This window comes from Micromys minutus (assembly GCF_963924665.1).
Source record: "Micromys minutus genome assembly, chromosome: 13".
In the NCBI taxonomy this organism is placed as follows: Eukaryota; Metazoa; Chordata; class Mammalia; order Rodentia; family Muridae; genus Micromys; species Micromys minutus.
Window position 1 is genome coordinate 7,594,683 of NC_137982.1, and position 14,990 is coordinate 7,609,672.

A 14,990-nucleotide genomic window follows, 5' to 3' on the forward strand; every position below is an offset into this window, starting at 1 on the left:
TCCAGAGGAACTAATTTTGGTCGCCAACACCCATGTCAGGTGCCTCATGGCTGCCTGTGACTCCAGCTCCAGGGGTTCTGAGCCTCTCAGTCTCCCCAGGCACCTCCACACACTCATGTGCACACACCCACACAGACACAAACACATAGTTAAAAATTAAATTAGAAAGCCAGGCACAGCCCTGGGTGTTTGTAATCCAAAGGCCTTGGATTCCTGGAGTTTGTTAGCTAATCTTAGCTGTAAATTCCAGTATTGGCAAGTTTCAGAAGTTCAGTCCATTATCATCATGGTGGGAAACATGGCGGCATGCAGGCAGACATGGTGCTAGACACGGAACTGAGAGTTCTACACCTGGACCAGCAGGCAGCAGGAAGAGAGTGGCACAGGGCCTGTCTTGAGCATCTGAAACTCCAAAGCCCAACCCCAGTGACACACTTCCTCCAACAAAGCCACACCTCCTAGTAGTAGTGCCACTCCCTAATGACCAAACAATCAAACATTCAAATATCTGAGCCTATGGGGGCCATTCTTCTTTCTCTCTTTGTTCTTCATTTCTTTCTTGCTTGCTTGCATTCTCTCTCTCTCTCTCTCTTTCTCTCTCTCTCTCGTCAGTTATATGCTTTATAGAAAAAAGGTGTGGAGAAAGAATCTGGCTTGTACAAAAAAAGGCTAGGTTCCTACATATTCTGTTTACATGGTTGTGGGGATGCCCCCCTACCCCCCACCCCCGATAAAGGTGCAGCAGCTGCACTTGTCCGAAGCCTCTTTGCAGATGCAGCTTTTCTTGCAGGAGATGCATCTGCATTGTTTGCATTTGCAGGAGCCTTCCCAGGAGCAGGATCCATCTGAGGCACAGGAGCAGTTGGAGATCTACAAGAGATCATGGTGTTAAAAGTTCTAGGAGCATGATCGAGGCAGGGTCTTTCTATGCAGCCCTGGTTGTCCTCGAACTTACTCTGTAGACCAGGCTGGCCTCTAACCACCTGCCTCTGCCTCCCCAGTGCTGGGATTCTTCATCGCCACTGGTCTATGGGAGCCACTCTTGTTCAAGCCACCACATACATCCCCCTACTGTTCTCTCTAAATTCATGTGCTCTCCCTCACCACCTTTCTCTCTGTGTCTCTGTCTCTCTTTCTCTTTACTATTCAGTCCAGCCTGTGTGTGCATGGATGTGGGACCATATCCTGAAGCATAGGCAACCCCTCAAGGCTGTCATACCTAAAGAAAGTGATCCTCAAGCCCTGTGCCCACCCACAGCTGCCTTCAGTTGCCAATGACACCTCAGATAAGTACAGGACTCTGTAGCCCCCCTCCTCCACCTATGCCAGGATTTCTCTTGGTCCTAGCCACTGAGTTTGTATGTGCAACTGCACAGCCATGTCCAGGAAATGCTATTTTACCACTCTGTAAAATTATCAAGACCACTCATCCACCACAACCCCTATGTCTAGAGAAGATGGCGTGACTTCCTGTTTAGAGCTGAGCACTCCAGTCTCTCACTTCCTGCATGTTGACTGATTGGCTTCTGTTTTTGTCACTGTCTGCTGCAACAGGAAGCTTCTCTGATGAGGGTTGAGAGATGCACTGAGTTATGGGTAGAAAGACAAGAACTTAAGGGGCAGTTTAGTACCATATCCATTTAACTAAATAATACCGGTAGGGTCTCCCCTGCGTGCGACCATCCTTTATGTGGGCATTAGGGTCCAAACCTCATATTTTTTCCTTGCAGAGCAAGCACTTCACATATTGAACTGTGTGGGCATACATTTTTGCAGCCTATTTTAATAAATGTTCAACCGCTCCTCTTGCCATCAGAGGTAGTGGAAGAGAAAAGTTGTTAGGACTCGGGGACACTATGCGTGCACGAACCAGCAGCTGTAGTTCAGTCCTGAAGAAGCCACCAGACTCTCAGAAGCAGCGAGAAGCCAAGTGAACCTCATGAGAAGTTCTTTGGTGTGTTTCTCCCAGACATCAGCCAAGTGGAGCTCAGCAACACAATGTAAGGCAAACCAATCCATGCATGTCATTAGCAAAAAAAATACTGAGGTGGAGCAAAGCAGACCAATGCTTGAGCCCCACTGTCTGTGGGTCATATTTATACTCCTTTTTTTATACTTATATTTATACTCAGGTGTCCTTCCATGTGTCTGCTACAGCAAAACATTCTTTCTCATGTCTGCTTTAGCAAAACATCCTTTCACCTTGCCCCAGCAAAACACCATTTGACATTAGAACTGTCTCCTCCACATCTAATTTTTAATTAAAAAAAAAAAAAAAACAAGTAGGCATTAAATGTGTTTAAATATTTTTGTTAGCAGCTGGAGAGATGCCTCAGTATTAAGAGTACATCTTCTTCCAGAAGCCAGAGTTCATTTCCCAGCACCCAATACATGCATGCATGCATACATACATACATGTATAGATACATACATACCGCATGCATACACACATGCATACATACATAATGCCCACACACATACAGGCAAGCACATGTAAAATAAAAATAAATCTTTAATTTTTTTTTTAAATAAAACTTCCTGGGATTATCTTGGAATTGCTAACCTCTAAGTCATCTTGAGGACAATGGGCCACTGGACACTGACTTTTCCTCCCATGAGCAGGTGGTCATTCTCTTTTTATTTTTTTTTTCTGTCGTTAATTATAGTGCTTTTCGGTACAGCCTTATTACATCTTATTTATTATCGTGTCTATCTATTAACTTATTTACTTAACAGTTCAGGTGTTGCTCCTTCAGCACCATCCACCTTTTTTACATGTATTTATTAGTCAGGCCTGCATGGTGTCAGAGGACATTTTACAGGAGCCGGTTCTCACCTTATGCCCTAGGGCTCCAGAGACTGAACTCAGGTTGTCAGGCCAGGCAGCAAAGGCCTTTACCTACTGGGATCCCACCAGTCCAGCGGCCACCCTCCTTATGATTGTTTCTGTGGAGACAGGATCTCTCACTACCCTGGACCTTGCCAAGTAGCTTAACTAGCCATCCAGGGAGCCCAAGGGGGTCCATCTGTCTGCCTCTCTAGTGCTGGGGTTACAAAAGTGTCCTACTGTGTTTAATGACCTAACAGTGGCTTCCCCTCCTCTCTCTCCTCCCTTCCATTTCATTAACATTTATTCTGGGCATCACACCGTCCTCTGTGGGTTTCCCTTCTCCCAGAGGTCCTTAGACACTGGCCCATGAGGAGGAAGAAGGGAGCAGAGTCAACAGACAGGGTTTCAGACAGCCTGTGAGTGCCACCAGGACCAGCTTCAGGGAGACCGATCAACTTTGTTACTTGGGGTGAATCAAGGATTATATCGTTTTGGGGAAGGGGGTAGGAAGATGCAGGGTGGGCAAAGGTCATTGGCTGAAAGCTAAGGTATTGAGATGCCTCATTAGCATGTGGACACATCCCAGGAATCTCAGCTGCTAGATGAATGGGTTCTTATACAGAGCAAAGAAACTGAATCTGTAACCTAACCAAGGCTACCTGACAGTCTACAGGTGTAGGGCCTGGGAACACACATGCTGAGAAAACTTGAAGCCTCACTGATAAAGGAAGTCTGCCATTTTGCACTGAGCTCAGGGCTTTTCTGTAACATCAGACTTCCACCTTAACAGCAGGGCAACAGTCCTCAAATTTGTTGTTTTGTTTTGTTATTTGAAGACAGGGTTTTTGTATGTAGTCCTGGCTGAACCTCTGTAGACCAGGATCACCACAAATAAAGGGATCCACTTTCCTCAGCCTCCTTGATAAATTCACTTTTTTGTTTGGTTAGTTGGTTGGGTTTCATTTTGTTTTTTAAAGACAGGGTTTCTCTGTGTAGCCCTGGCTATTCTACAACTAGCTCTGTAAACCAAGCTGGCCTTGAAGTCAGAGATCTACCTGCCTCTGCCTCCTGAGAATTCTGGGATCAAAGACATGTACCACCACTGCCCAGCTAAATTCACTTAAAAATGTTTTTATTTTATATATACGAGTACACTGTAGCTGTCCTCAGACACCAGAAGAGGGCATCAGATCCCATTACAGATGGTTGTGAGCCACCATGTGGTTTCTGAGAATTGAACTCGGGACCTCTGGAAGAGCAGTCAGTGCTCTTAACCGCTGAGCATCCCTCCAGGCCCCTAAATTAACTTTTTAATGCTCCTTTTTTTTTTTTTCTTTCTAGCAGTCTTGAGGACTGAACCCTGACTTTGGATGAGGTAGACCAGAACTCTACCATTGCGCCACATCTTATGTGCTTCCAATATTGAATCTTCATCCCAACAGCTCTGCACACTTGAGTTTCCCACAGTCACACTGGTCCTCCATCTGCCTCTCTCCCTCCCTCCCTCCCTCCCTCCCTCCCTCCCTCTCTCTCTCTCTCTCTCTCTCTCTCTCTCTCACTGGATGCATCAGCCAAGCCCTCCAGTGCATAGTCGATCAAAGTGCTGAGAGTGGGCAGCCTGAGCTTGTTCGTGATCTCAGAGGACTGCTTTCAATAATTCACCATTAATTATGCCTGCTGTATGTTGCCTGCACATACCTTTCATCAGATAAGAAGTTCCCTGATGTTCCTAGTCTGCCAAGAGTTTCATCATAAATCTTTTTTTAAAAGATTTATTTATTTATTTCATGTATGAGTATACTGTAGCTGTCTTCAGACACACCAGAAGAGAGTACCAGATCTTATTACAGATGGTTGTGAACCACCATGTGGTTGCTGGGAATTGAATTCAGGACCTCCAGAAGGGCAGCCAGTGCTCTTAACCACTGAGCCATCTCTCTAGCCCTCTTCATAAATCTTTGCCATTTTTCTCAAATGTTTTTTTTCTCCACCTAGAGAGATCATCGAGTGATCCCTCCCTCTTCATTGGAATATGTGCATATTAATGAGATTGCTTTTCAAGGGTTAAACCAGCCTTGCATTCTGACAATAAACTTCCCAATGTTCACATGCATTGTCTATCCTTTTGTGCTATACAAATATTTGGATCCCCTAATATTTTGTGGAGAATCCATGCAACCGCATTGGCAAAAATTCACCCTCAATTCCATCACTGAATCCCACAGCCAGTGAGACCCCAGAGGCAAGGCCTTGGGGGAGATTAGCTCACTATCCATCCCCTTGGGTCATTGTGTGGTGGAAGCCACTGATTGGGCTGCAGCTGCCTTCCAGGAGCTGTGTTCAGCCCCAAGAGACAGGAAGACAAAGCCACTCTTCGTTACCCCACTGCACGAGGAACCTGCTTAGTTAGACCCAGCCCTACTGAGTTAGCTGTTCAGTTTGGAAGCAAGTCTCTCCCACACAGGTGAGTGCTTGGGATCAGTTTCATCAGCGTTGTCAAGGCAACAAGGTAAGCACCCCACACATTGTTGTCAAGGAGGGCTCTGCTTGCCTTTCTGCTCAGAATCATAACCACACTGAACTGTACCCAGAGGTGACCTATATACAGTTGCTCATGCCATGCCTTTATCACCGGAGCCCCCTACTTGGCCTCTATCTATTTTCTTCCTTTTTGGTTTTTTTGAGACAGGTTCTCTCTATGTAGCCCTGGCTGGCCTGGAACTTGCTGTGTAGACATGGCTAGCCCTGAATTCATAGAGATCCACCTGCTTCTGACTACTAAAAGCTGGAATTAAAGGCACCCAGCATTCTTTGAATTTTGCTGTTGCTGCTGTTATTTCTGCAAGGATTCTACTTTGCTGTCTGCCATTCATTTTTGTGAATTTTCAACATCATTTTTGTCTTTACTCTGGCCCTTGCTCATTCTTCCTCCCTCCCTCCCTCCCCTTGGGCTCATGTAACCAGGGCTAGTCTCAAACACTTCTTAGCCACCAATCACCTTAAACTCCTGCATCTCCTGCCTCTACATCCCAGTGCTAGGAGCTCGGCCATGTACCACCACAGCTGACTGTGGTGCTGAGATGGAACCCAGGAGTTCTCACATGCTAGAGAAGTCCCTGACTGAGCTAAATCCCCAGACCTCCCCACCTCAGCCCCATTTCCCTTTTTATACTCCTGAAGCTGTGTTCAAACACCCTGTGACTGAGGGTGCCTGGGTCTAACCCAGTCAGTCTCTCCTACCTGTGGGCCTGCCTCCTGCATCTTTCTAGGAGGCTGTCCAAAGCTTTTCCAGCTGTTCTCTGGGATGACACACACCTTTAATCACAGGACCCAGGAGGCAGAGGCAGGCAGGTATCTTGAGTTTAAGGCCAGCCTGGACTACAGATCAAGTTCCAGGACAGCCAGGGCTACACAGAAAAACCCTGCCCCTCCCTCCAAAAAAAAAAAAAAAAAAGAAAGAAAGAAAGAAAGAAAGAAAGAAAGAAAGAAAGAAAGAAAAGGAGCCAGAGAGGCAGCTTGGTGGCAGAGTGCTTGTGAAACAGATGCCAGACCCTGGACCCCATTGCCCTTGCAGAGGACCTGGGTTTGACTCCTAGCATCTACATGGTGGCTCACAATAGTCTATAACTCCAGCTCCAGGGTATCCAATACCCTCTTCTGACCGTAGTAGGCATCAGACATACATGTGGTGCACATACATGTATGCAAACAAAACACTCACACAAAATAATAAAATGGTTTTAATAACTTATTTTTATTTATATGCATCGGTGTTTTGCCTGCATGTATGTCTGTGTGAGGGTGTCACAATTCAGAGTTACAGACAGTTGTGAGTTGTCATGTAGGTCCTTAAATACTGAGCCATCTCTTCAGCCCCCAATAATTTGTTTTTTAAAAGAAAGTGGAGGGGCTGGAGAGATGGCTCAGTGGTTAAGAGCACTGACTGCTCTTCCAGAGGTCCTGAGTTCAATTCCCAGCAACCACATGGTGGTTCACAACCATCTGTAATGGGATCCGATGCCCTCTTCTGGTGTCTGAAGATAGCTACAGTGTACTCACATACATAAAATAAATCTTTAAAAAATATAGATGTGTGTCTGTATATATATGTGTGTGTGTGTACATGCAAATACACATACACACAGGTTCATAAGAGAGGGAGGGAGGGGAAGGAAGGAAGGAAGGAAGGAAGGAAGGAAGGAAGGAAGGAAGGAAGAAAAAGACATTCCATGTAGCTTCTCAGACCCAGGCAAGCTGCCTTAGCCCTACCTGGGCACTAAACTGTCCTTTTGCTCTAAGGACCCCTAGAACTAGTCCAAGGGGTCCTTTTTGCCCTTTGGAGCTTGGACAGGAAAGTCGGGACAAGTTCTCAGTAGGTGTTGAAGACTCCTGATTTCACATCTCCTGAAGGTCTCAAGAGCAAGCTGGCTTGTGAAATTTGCCATATTGTCAATCTAGACTTGACTGACAGCCTCTGCACCCTTGAGTAAGGCATAAGTCATCAGGACTGATTCTTAGATGCTGACAGGCTGATGTACCTGGGAATGCCTTGTCCTGGCTCCAGAGTCTCTGTAGGTATGCAACAAACATTTGCTTAATTAAGACAAATGAATGATGCACAGAGAGTCTGGAATACCCAGAAGGTTCTGAAATTAACTAGTATCTTTCTGGACATTGGGAATTCAATTGCAGCTGTTGGGTAGAGTCAGCAGAGACTTGTATGAGCACATTACATATAAGGCCTCAATTTGAGCCCCGGTGCTGAAGAAAGTCAATCAATCAATATCTCTCTCTCCAGGCCAGTTTGACACTTGTTTTCTGATGATTCAGTGGTTGAGAGCATTAGACTTGGGTAGGGGGAGGGTAGGATGGTACTGTCTACACCGTAGAGAGTTAAGGAGCAGTCAAAAGGGCAACGCAAGAGGGAGCTTGGGTTGGGAGGGTGTTCATGTTCCGGGCCAAGCTGCAGTTTCCTCTTCTCTAAGGTGGGGTGGCAGTGACGTTTCCCTCAGAGACATGGCTACCTCTCAGAGAGCAGCAGCCTTCTTGGGGTATCCTGGGTTCTGCAGACAGTCCCAGAAACAGGAGAGAGGTGGCTAGAAAGCTGATGGCTCTTACAGATAGACAACAGACAGAACTCTGCTGGGGGGGGGGGGCGCAGATTCAGGAATGTCCGAAGCCCTGAGCAGAGATGGTGGTAAGGAGGGCTATTTCGCTATTTCGGGAGATGGCTCAGGAGGTGAAAGCACTTGCTCCCCTAGTGTGCGAACCAAAGTTTGGATCTCCAGAACCCACACAGACGTGATGTGGGCGTGGCGCTCTATCATTCAGCCTGGGAAGGCAGAGACAGACAGACAGACGGGCCTGGAGGTGTTACACTGGCTTTGGCTGACAGATTTTGTCTCACTGAAGTGGAAGAATGATCGAGGCTGATTCCAGACATTGACTTTGTGCCTCCACCTGGATGTGGACACAAGGGCACATGCACATGTGTGCACACGTGTGCACGAGCTCGAGGGCATATACACACACATGCACACACACACACGAAAACATGCATACACACGTGAAAATAAAAAAATAAAGTGGTTGGAAGGAAGAAGGACAGCAGCGGTACTAACACAATTATAACTTGGTTATAATTAACATAAACATCACTTGCTAGGAATTAGCACAAGCTTGTCTCAAGTCATCTCAACTGTAGCCACTGTTTCTCTCTCAAGGAATGGGAAATTGAGTCGCAGAGCTCTGAAAGGTCTCACCTAGGAACCGTGCTGACCCTCCAGCAACCTAACGGCAATGGCTACTGCAAACAAGGGGTTAATTTCCTTGCATCACAGAAGTTCATGATTGTGTATGTGTATGATATGTCTGGGATGTGTATGTTGTGTGTATGATGTATATCATGTATGTAAATGATGTTTGTGTATGATGTATGTATGTGATGTGTGTGTGTGCGAACAGGCCATGAGGAGTGTATGTGTGTGTGTGTGTGTGTGTGTGTGTGTGTGCAAGTTAGAGTACACGTCTCCAAAGTCTGCTGTCTCCTGTCTCCTTCCACCTCGGGATGTGAGGCTGAAGTTCAGGCCATTGGCTTAGCACTCTTCCTGCAGCACCAAAGGACCCATATTCAGTTCCAAACCATCTTCTGTCTCCACCAGCATCTGTGCACATACCCACACATTGACATACACAGGTATGATTAATTACAGCTAATAAAAAATACCCTTTTGCTTGTTTGAGATAGGGTTTCTCATATAAATTTTTTTTGTTGTAGTTGTTCTGGAACTGACTATGTGGACCAGTCTGGCCTCAAACTCACAGAGATCTCTGCCTCTGTCTCCTGAGTTCTCTGAATAAAAGCATGCACTATTGTATCAGGCATCTTACACCTGCCTGTTGCAGCTCCAGCTGCAGGGGATCAGATGCCTCTGATCTCAGCAGACACACACACACACACACACACACAGAGAGAGAGAGAGAGAGAGAGAGAGAGAGAGAGAGACTTATAGCAATTTTTTAAATCAAATGTTTACTTTGTGTGTTTGTGCACGAGTGTGTGTCAGCCCAAGGGAGTCAGTTCTCTTCTTGCACCACGTGTAGCCCAGGGATCAAACTCTAATTGTCAGGCTTGGCTGCAAGCCCCCTTACTGGTTGAACCATCTTGCCAGCATTTATAATTGTTGTTGTTTTAGTGTAACACAGTTGATGATATTTTCCATATATGGAATATTCTAGAAATACACTGTCTTCTGTGCCTTGCCACAGCCACTGGTTACTTAGGTGTGCTGGGGTGAGGATGACCTGAGTCATGGCAAGTGCTTAAAATAGTACCCGTACTTGTGCTAACCGAACGCTAATGATACTACTGTTCTGACCACTCCTGACTTCTTGTTTGGTTTCCATTTTCAGATAAAGATTCCCTCCTCACTCCTATTTTGAGATGAAGACACAGTCAGGGGAAGTGGCTGCCTTGATTCTTTTTCTTGGTGGAATCTGCTAGAGCCGGGCTTGAATGCACACCTGAAATACCCTGGGCATTTCCCCGATCCCTGGGTAGGAGAGCAGTATTAGGAGGAACAGCCTGGGCATCTCTTCAATGGCCACTGTGTAGCTGGAGCCAAAGCTTGGTCAGGGGACCAAAGGTTTCATGAAAGGGAAGTTTATTGTTTCCACCCTGTGAATGAAGCCAAGGAGCCACCAGCACGACAAACAGAGCCATCTGTCATCCATAGACACAGCACCTAATATGTGTCAGACCCTAAAGAGCAAGGGACAGGACCACCAGAGTTGCCTAAGGCAGGCAGCCATCACTCCTGGTTCACCAGGGTGTGCCCTCCTGTAAGCTTATTCTGAGAGATCAAGGGCCGGTTTTGCCCTGGAAGCTCCAAGCTGTCCAGGACCAGACACACAAAAAAAGAAGTAACCCGAGGCCTCCCTCATTCCCAGGGAGCAGGTGAGGCAGATGGTAAGGACACAAGCAGTTCCTCCTCCCCAGGCTTCTGCTCTGGGCGGGTGGGCGACCGCAGGGAGACTGACCTAAAAACTGGAAGCCCTTCAGGGAAGCTACTTGGGAAAACAAAACAAAACAGGAAGGTTGAGGTGAAAAGGGAGAAAAGGGGTATGGGTGGGTTGGGAAGGGGTCCTTGGTCCCTCCTGATGGCTGCCACCTTGACTCCAGCGCATCCAGTCTGCCCATCTTTTCCTCTGCTTCTTTCCTGTAACGTGCTTTTGCAGGACCCTCCGTCTAGTGTCTGCCACTCTCCGATGTTCACTTTGTATCCTCCCATCCCTGCCTCTGCCTCAGTCTCTCTCCCCACCTCTGCGCCCTCTGTCTCCAGAAGCCTGGGTCAATCTGTCATTGCTTCTCCTGGTTTCCCAGCTTCCTCCAGAGTCTTTCCAGTGGACAGCCAGGATGATGGCCGAAGAGGGCTGGGCCGTGGGTATTGGGGTACTGGTATGGGGGCAGGGAAGCCCTAGGAAATCCATCTAATTTTGGGCGGCGCTCGGGGAAACTCTAGTCCCAGTCACCTGTCTGCCTAGGCGCCAGCTCAGAGCTCGACGTGGGTGCACCGGGGCGCGCCTTTGTCTCCCACTAGTCTCAGAGGCTAATTAGGGTGGAGATGGGACTAACAGGGAGACCACCATAGCTGTTCTCCAGGTCACAGTCGACTCTCAGCGGCTTGCTCCAGTCACGTCTGTTGAAGATGGACCCGGTCGGCAAGAGTGCCCATTCAGTTTGGGCAGCCCGTCGCGTCTTTGTCCGCGCCCGCGGGGGCGCCCTGGAGCTACCGGAACCGGGGGGCGGGGGTACACCTAGGTCCCTATAAAGAGAGCATTTCCTGGGCCACGTTTGGGATGAAGAGGAGGTAGAATTGTTGAGAGACTGGGTTTGGGGGTGGCGAAAGCCTACAGGGTTTCAGAAAGGCGGGAGCTCAATGCGAGCCAGAGGCGCACAGCACAGCCAGCAGGAAGCTGGGGCGAAGCCTGAAAGCAGGGCGGAGTGGGGGAGTGCCTGTAGCCTCAGGCAATGGCAAGGAGCTGGAAGAAGCCGGCGAGGCCGGGATGGCTGGGGGCGTCAAGGGAGCCGCGGGAGGCTCCGCAGCGCAGGGCCAGGGTGTACAAGACGGTGCCCAGGTGGGGGTTCCGGACACAGATCCGCCGCATTCTTCGCTTTCTTGTCCCCGCACCCCAGCCCCCCAGCCCCTCTCGGGCTCATTCCGGTCGATCGATACCTGCGCGGGACCTGCCCCCGCCGCTAATATCTTTTTAATGAGTTCTCGGGGCTTAAAGCCAGCACGATGAGCCCTCCAGGGTGGATTTTCCCCCGGCAGATGTTTCGGGAGGAGGCGGCGCTCTGAGGCCCTGGAGATGGTGGGGACAACAAATCTCTCCCTGTGAGGGGCAAGGGCAGGAGACTTTCTTCTAAAGTTCAAAACGGGAGCTTTCTCTCGGGGGCCCCAAAATGTGTTTCTTTGCGGACAATGGGCTTCTTTTCTCCCAGGGCCTCCGGGATGGGAGGGGCGGGGATCCATCGAGTTGGCCCTGCCTGACCGACTCGCGCCCCGGGCACTGAATTCGGGGACGACCGGCGCTGGCATAAGGGTTGGAATTCGGTCTACGCTGCTGTGATCCCGATGGCCTAACCTGGGCATCAAGGAGCAAAGCCCAGTCGCACTGAAAGGAACCGATATGCCCTGCGGGCTGGACCAGAGCCTCTGGCTGCTCCCCATGCTCCGGGTCTCGCGGTTGCGGACGCGGACCCGAAGGGATGCGCGCTGGTGACTGGAGGGGACGCGGAACTCATCTCCGGGCTCGCACTGCCGCCCTGGTCCCCTGGGCTCTCTTCCAGAGGCAACAAGTTGGAACTGGCCTGACCTGGCCAAGGCGGGGTCCTGAGACCCTCTTGGCGTACCTTGGCCCAGTCACCCTTCCGGATCGGTCCCATTCGATCACCACCCTATCCTGCCCTGTCCTTTCTACATCCCACTCGGGGTCCCTTCGCTGGTGGGTGTGTTAGCCAGCCGCTGCCTCCCTTGTCCCCACTCCCGTGGGCTGGGGGATGGGGCACGGGCGGCGGAGATGACCTCCGAAGAACCGCGGCCGATTGATTCGTTCCGCCCAGAGTCCGGGCCGAGTGAATGGGGCTCAGGCGGCGGCAGCGGCGACAGCAGCAGCGGGGATAAAGATGTTGTCCCTGAAAGGGGGTGGGGGTGGGTGAGGAGCGGGAAGAGGGGCCATTCACTCCTGGCCCGGCCCCTCGGGAAGCCTCTACGAAGAAAGAGGGCCGGGGTCTATTCAAGCCCTACGAGCCGCCCACAATGGGCCGATATACTGGGGGCCTCTCTATTAACGCCCATGAATATTAAAGAGATCGCCGAGCGACAGCCCGCGGGCGCGATCAAGGGGGCGGGGGCGGTGCCTTGGAGCTCCGACCGGGCCTGGTCCATGGGAGGGGTCTTCGCGGAGGCACACTCGGCGCCTGGATCCCAGAGACGTGGTTCATCCGCTGTGAACCCGCAGCGTTTCCTGTCGAAGTCTCCACGCAGGCAGATGTGCGCCCAAGGGCCTTACTGTTCGATCCCGGTGGGCTGTCCTCCCTACGGGTTTCATTTTGAGGGTGCATAGGGTCAGGTGGGACTATCACTAGGCCAGAAGCTCAAAATGCAAGAGCGCAGCAACTACATCCCAGGTCCGTGGGCACCCCAGCTAGGAGGTTGTTTAGATTTTAGGTTCCTGTCTCTCCTCCAGCATTCTCTCCCCAGGTTGGGGGTCCTGAAGAAAGTAAGGAGGCATCCTGGTCTCAGCCAGAGCCTTCAGTCCTTCTGTCTTTTGACTTCGATCTTGGGACTGGAACGAAAACTCGCCCCAGGCATGAAGGATTCTGGGACTTGGGAGAATTTCACGGTAGAGTGTAGTGAGGGAATTGTTAAAAATCCTGTTCAGCTCCGGGAAAAGCCACCAGATCTGATCCGAAGGGTGACAGGCTGGGAAGAAAGCACAGCACATAGTCCAACTCAAACTACTGTAGGCGGGAGCCCAGAGGCCCAGAGAAGAGAAGTGCTGTCCCCAGGATGCCCTGCTGCTGTCTTTGGTCCCCTTTAGTCTGCCGTGAGCGTTGAGGAAGGCTTCGGGGTTGGAAGCTGAGCCTCCAGTCCTGGCACTCTTCTGCCCAGCTCATTCTCTCCACTTCGGCTTCACAGAAGCCAAGATCCAGGCGCCGGTCAGGTTCCCTTGCCACCAAGCTATTGGATTCCAGACTGGAACCCTCCGCGAAAGGATTTAACTCCCCGGCAGCATCTGCAAGAAACCCCTACCCACCGTCAGCACTTGCTCCTCTGCAGCGCTGCCCTCTGCTGGCGCCCTGCCCGCTGGTCCCTCTCCGGGCCCGGTACACCCACTCTCCACTGGGCTCCAGAGGTTCTGCATCTGAAGATTTCCTATCGCCGGCTTGGCGCTTTAGTCTCTCCCGCCTGCCGGGCTGAGGATGCCAGAGACTACTGGCTCCAACTAGGGGTTATAGAGACCTGTGATCCCATGGTTGCCAAGAGCGAGGCAAGCTTAGCTCTGGGAGCTGGTGGTGGAAAGGGGTTCTTTTCCTAGAGGCATTAGAATCTGGCTTGTGGGTCAAATCTCAGTCCTGAGCTGCCAGCACTATCCACGCCCAAGTCACAGGGATTCGAAGGCCTGAAGAGTCTTCGCTGTACAGTGGAGACCTAACACAAGAACTCACACGAACCAGCCTGCAGGGCTGCGGAACTTTCCACTGCGCCATCTGAAATTACAGCGGAAGGGTTAGGGGGAAGGGGTCTCTGAGGACTTATGCTGTTGAGTGAAGTGTGCCCAACGCCCCTGCCCCTCTAACGTGGTTGTTTCTGAAGCTGAAGGTGTGGGGGTGTTCTTAAGGCTGTTCAGAAGGCTTCCGAGCACACAGGAAGCCGTGTTCTGCCCGACTTAGCAACTTTTTCTGAAGGTGTGGAGCTGGCTCCCAGGTACCGTGGAAAGACTATATAGAATCTACTGGAAGAGCGAGGTGGGATAGCGGGAAGTGGGAGGAAGGAAGAGAAGGGAGCTAGGAAAGAAAGAAGGATCATTAAGAGGCCAAAAAGAAAGAGGACAGTTTGGCCGCTTCTTAGGTCGAAGATCCCAGCAGCCTGGTTCCAAAGGGTTTGTCTGGCTGTCCGCAAAATCAGCGGCATTTTGAGTCTCTGCAATTCCCATCGTCCACTGCTCTAGGGTATCCCACGGATCCGAGTATTCGATGGTCTTTCAATACTCAGTCCTCCTAGGGCTGGGAGCCTATCTATCGTAGGTGAGATTGCAGCCCCGACGGCGACGCTCGTGGTTCTTCCTCGGCAGCCCTCTGTGCGGGCGGAAGTTTTACACTGGCTGTGCGCAGCAAGCAGAGCTGTTGGGGAGTCCCGTTTAGGGCGAAGCGCCCCAGCTTGGGTAGCGCTGCCAGCGCAAGAGAGAGACCTGCATCACCCGAGAGCTGTCCGGGTTGCTACCTCAGCTTAGGGAGTGAATTCTCTAAAGAGGGCAGGAGAGGTGTGGGGCGACAGACAGGTAGGGATCGGACGGAGCACTGGGCTTGGTCAAGGAGAACAGCTAAGCGCCCGCAGCTCTGGGAGTGGCCCGCAGAGCTAGGAAGGTGAAGGCC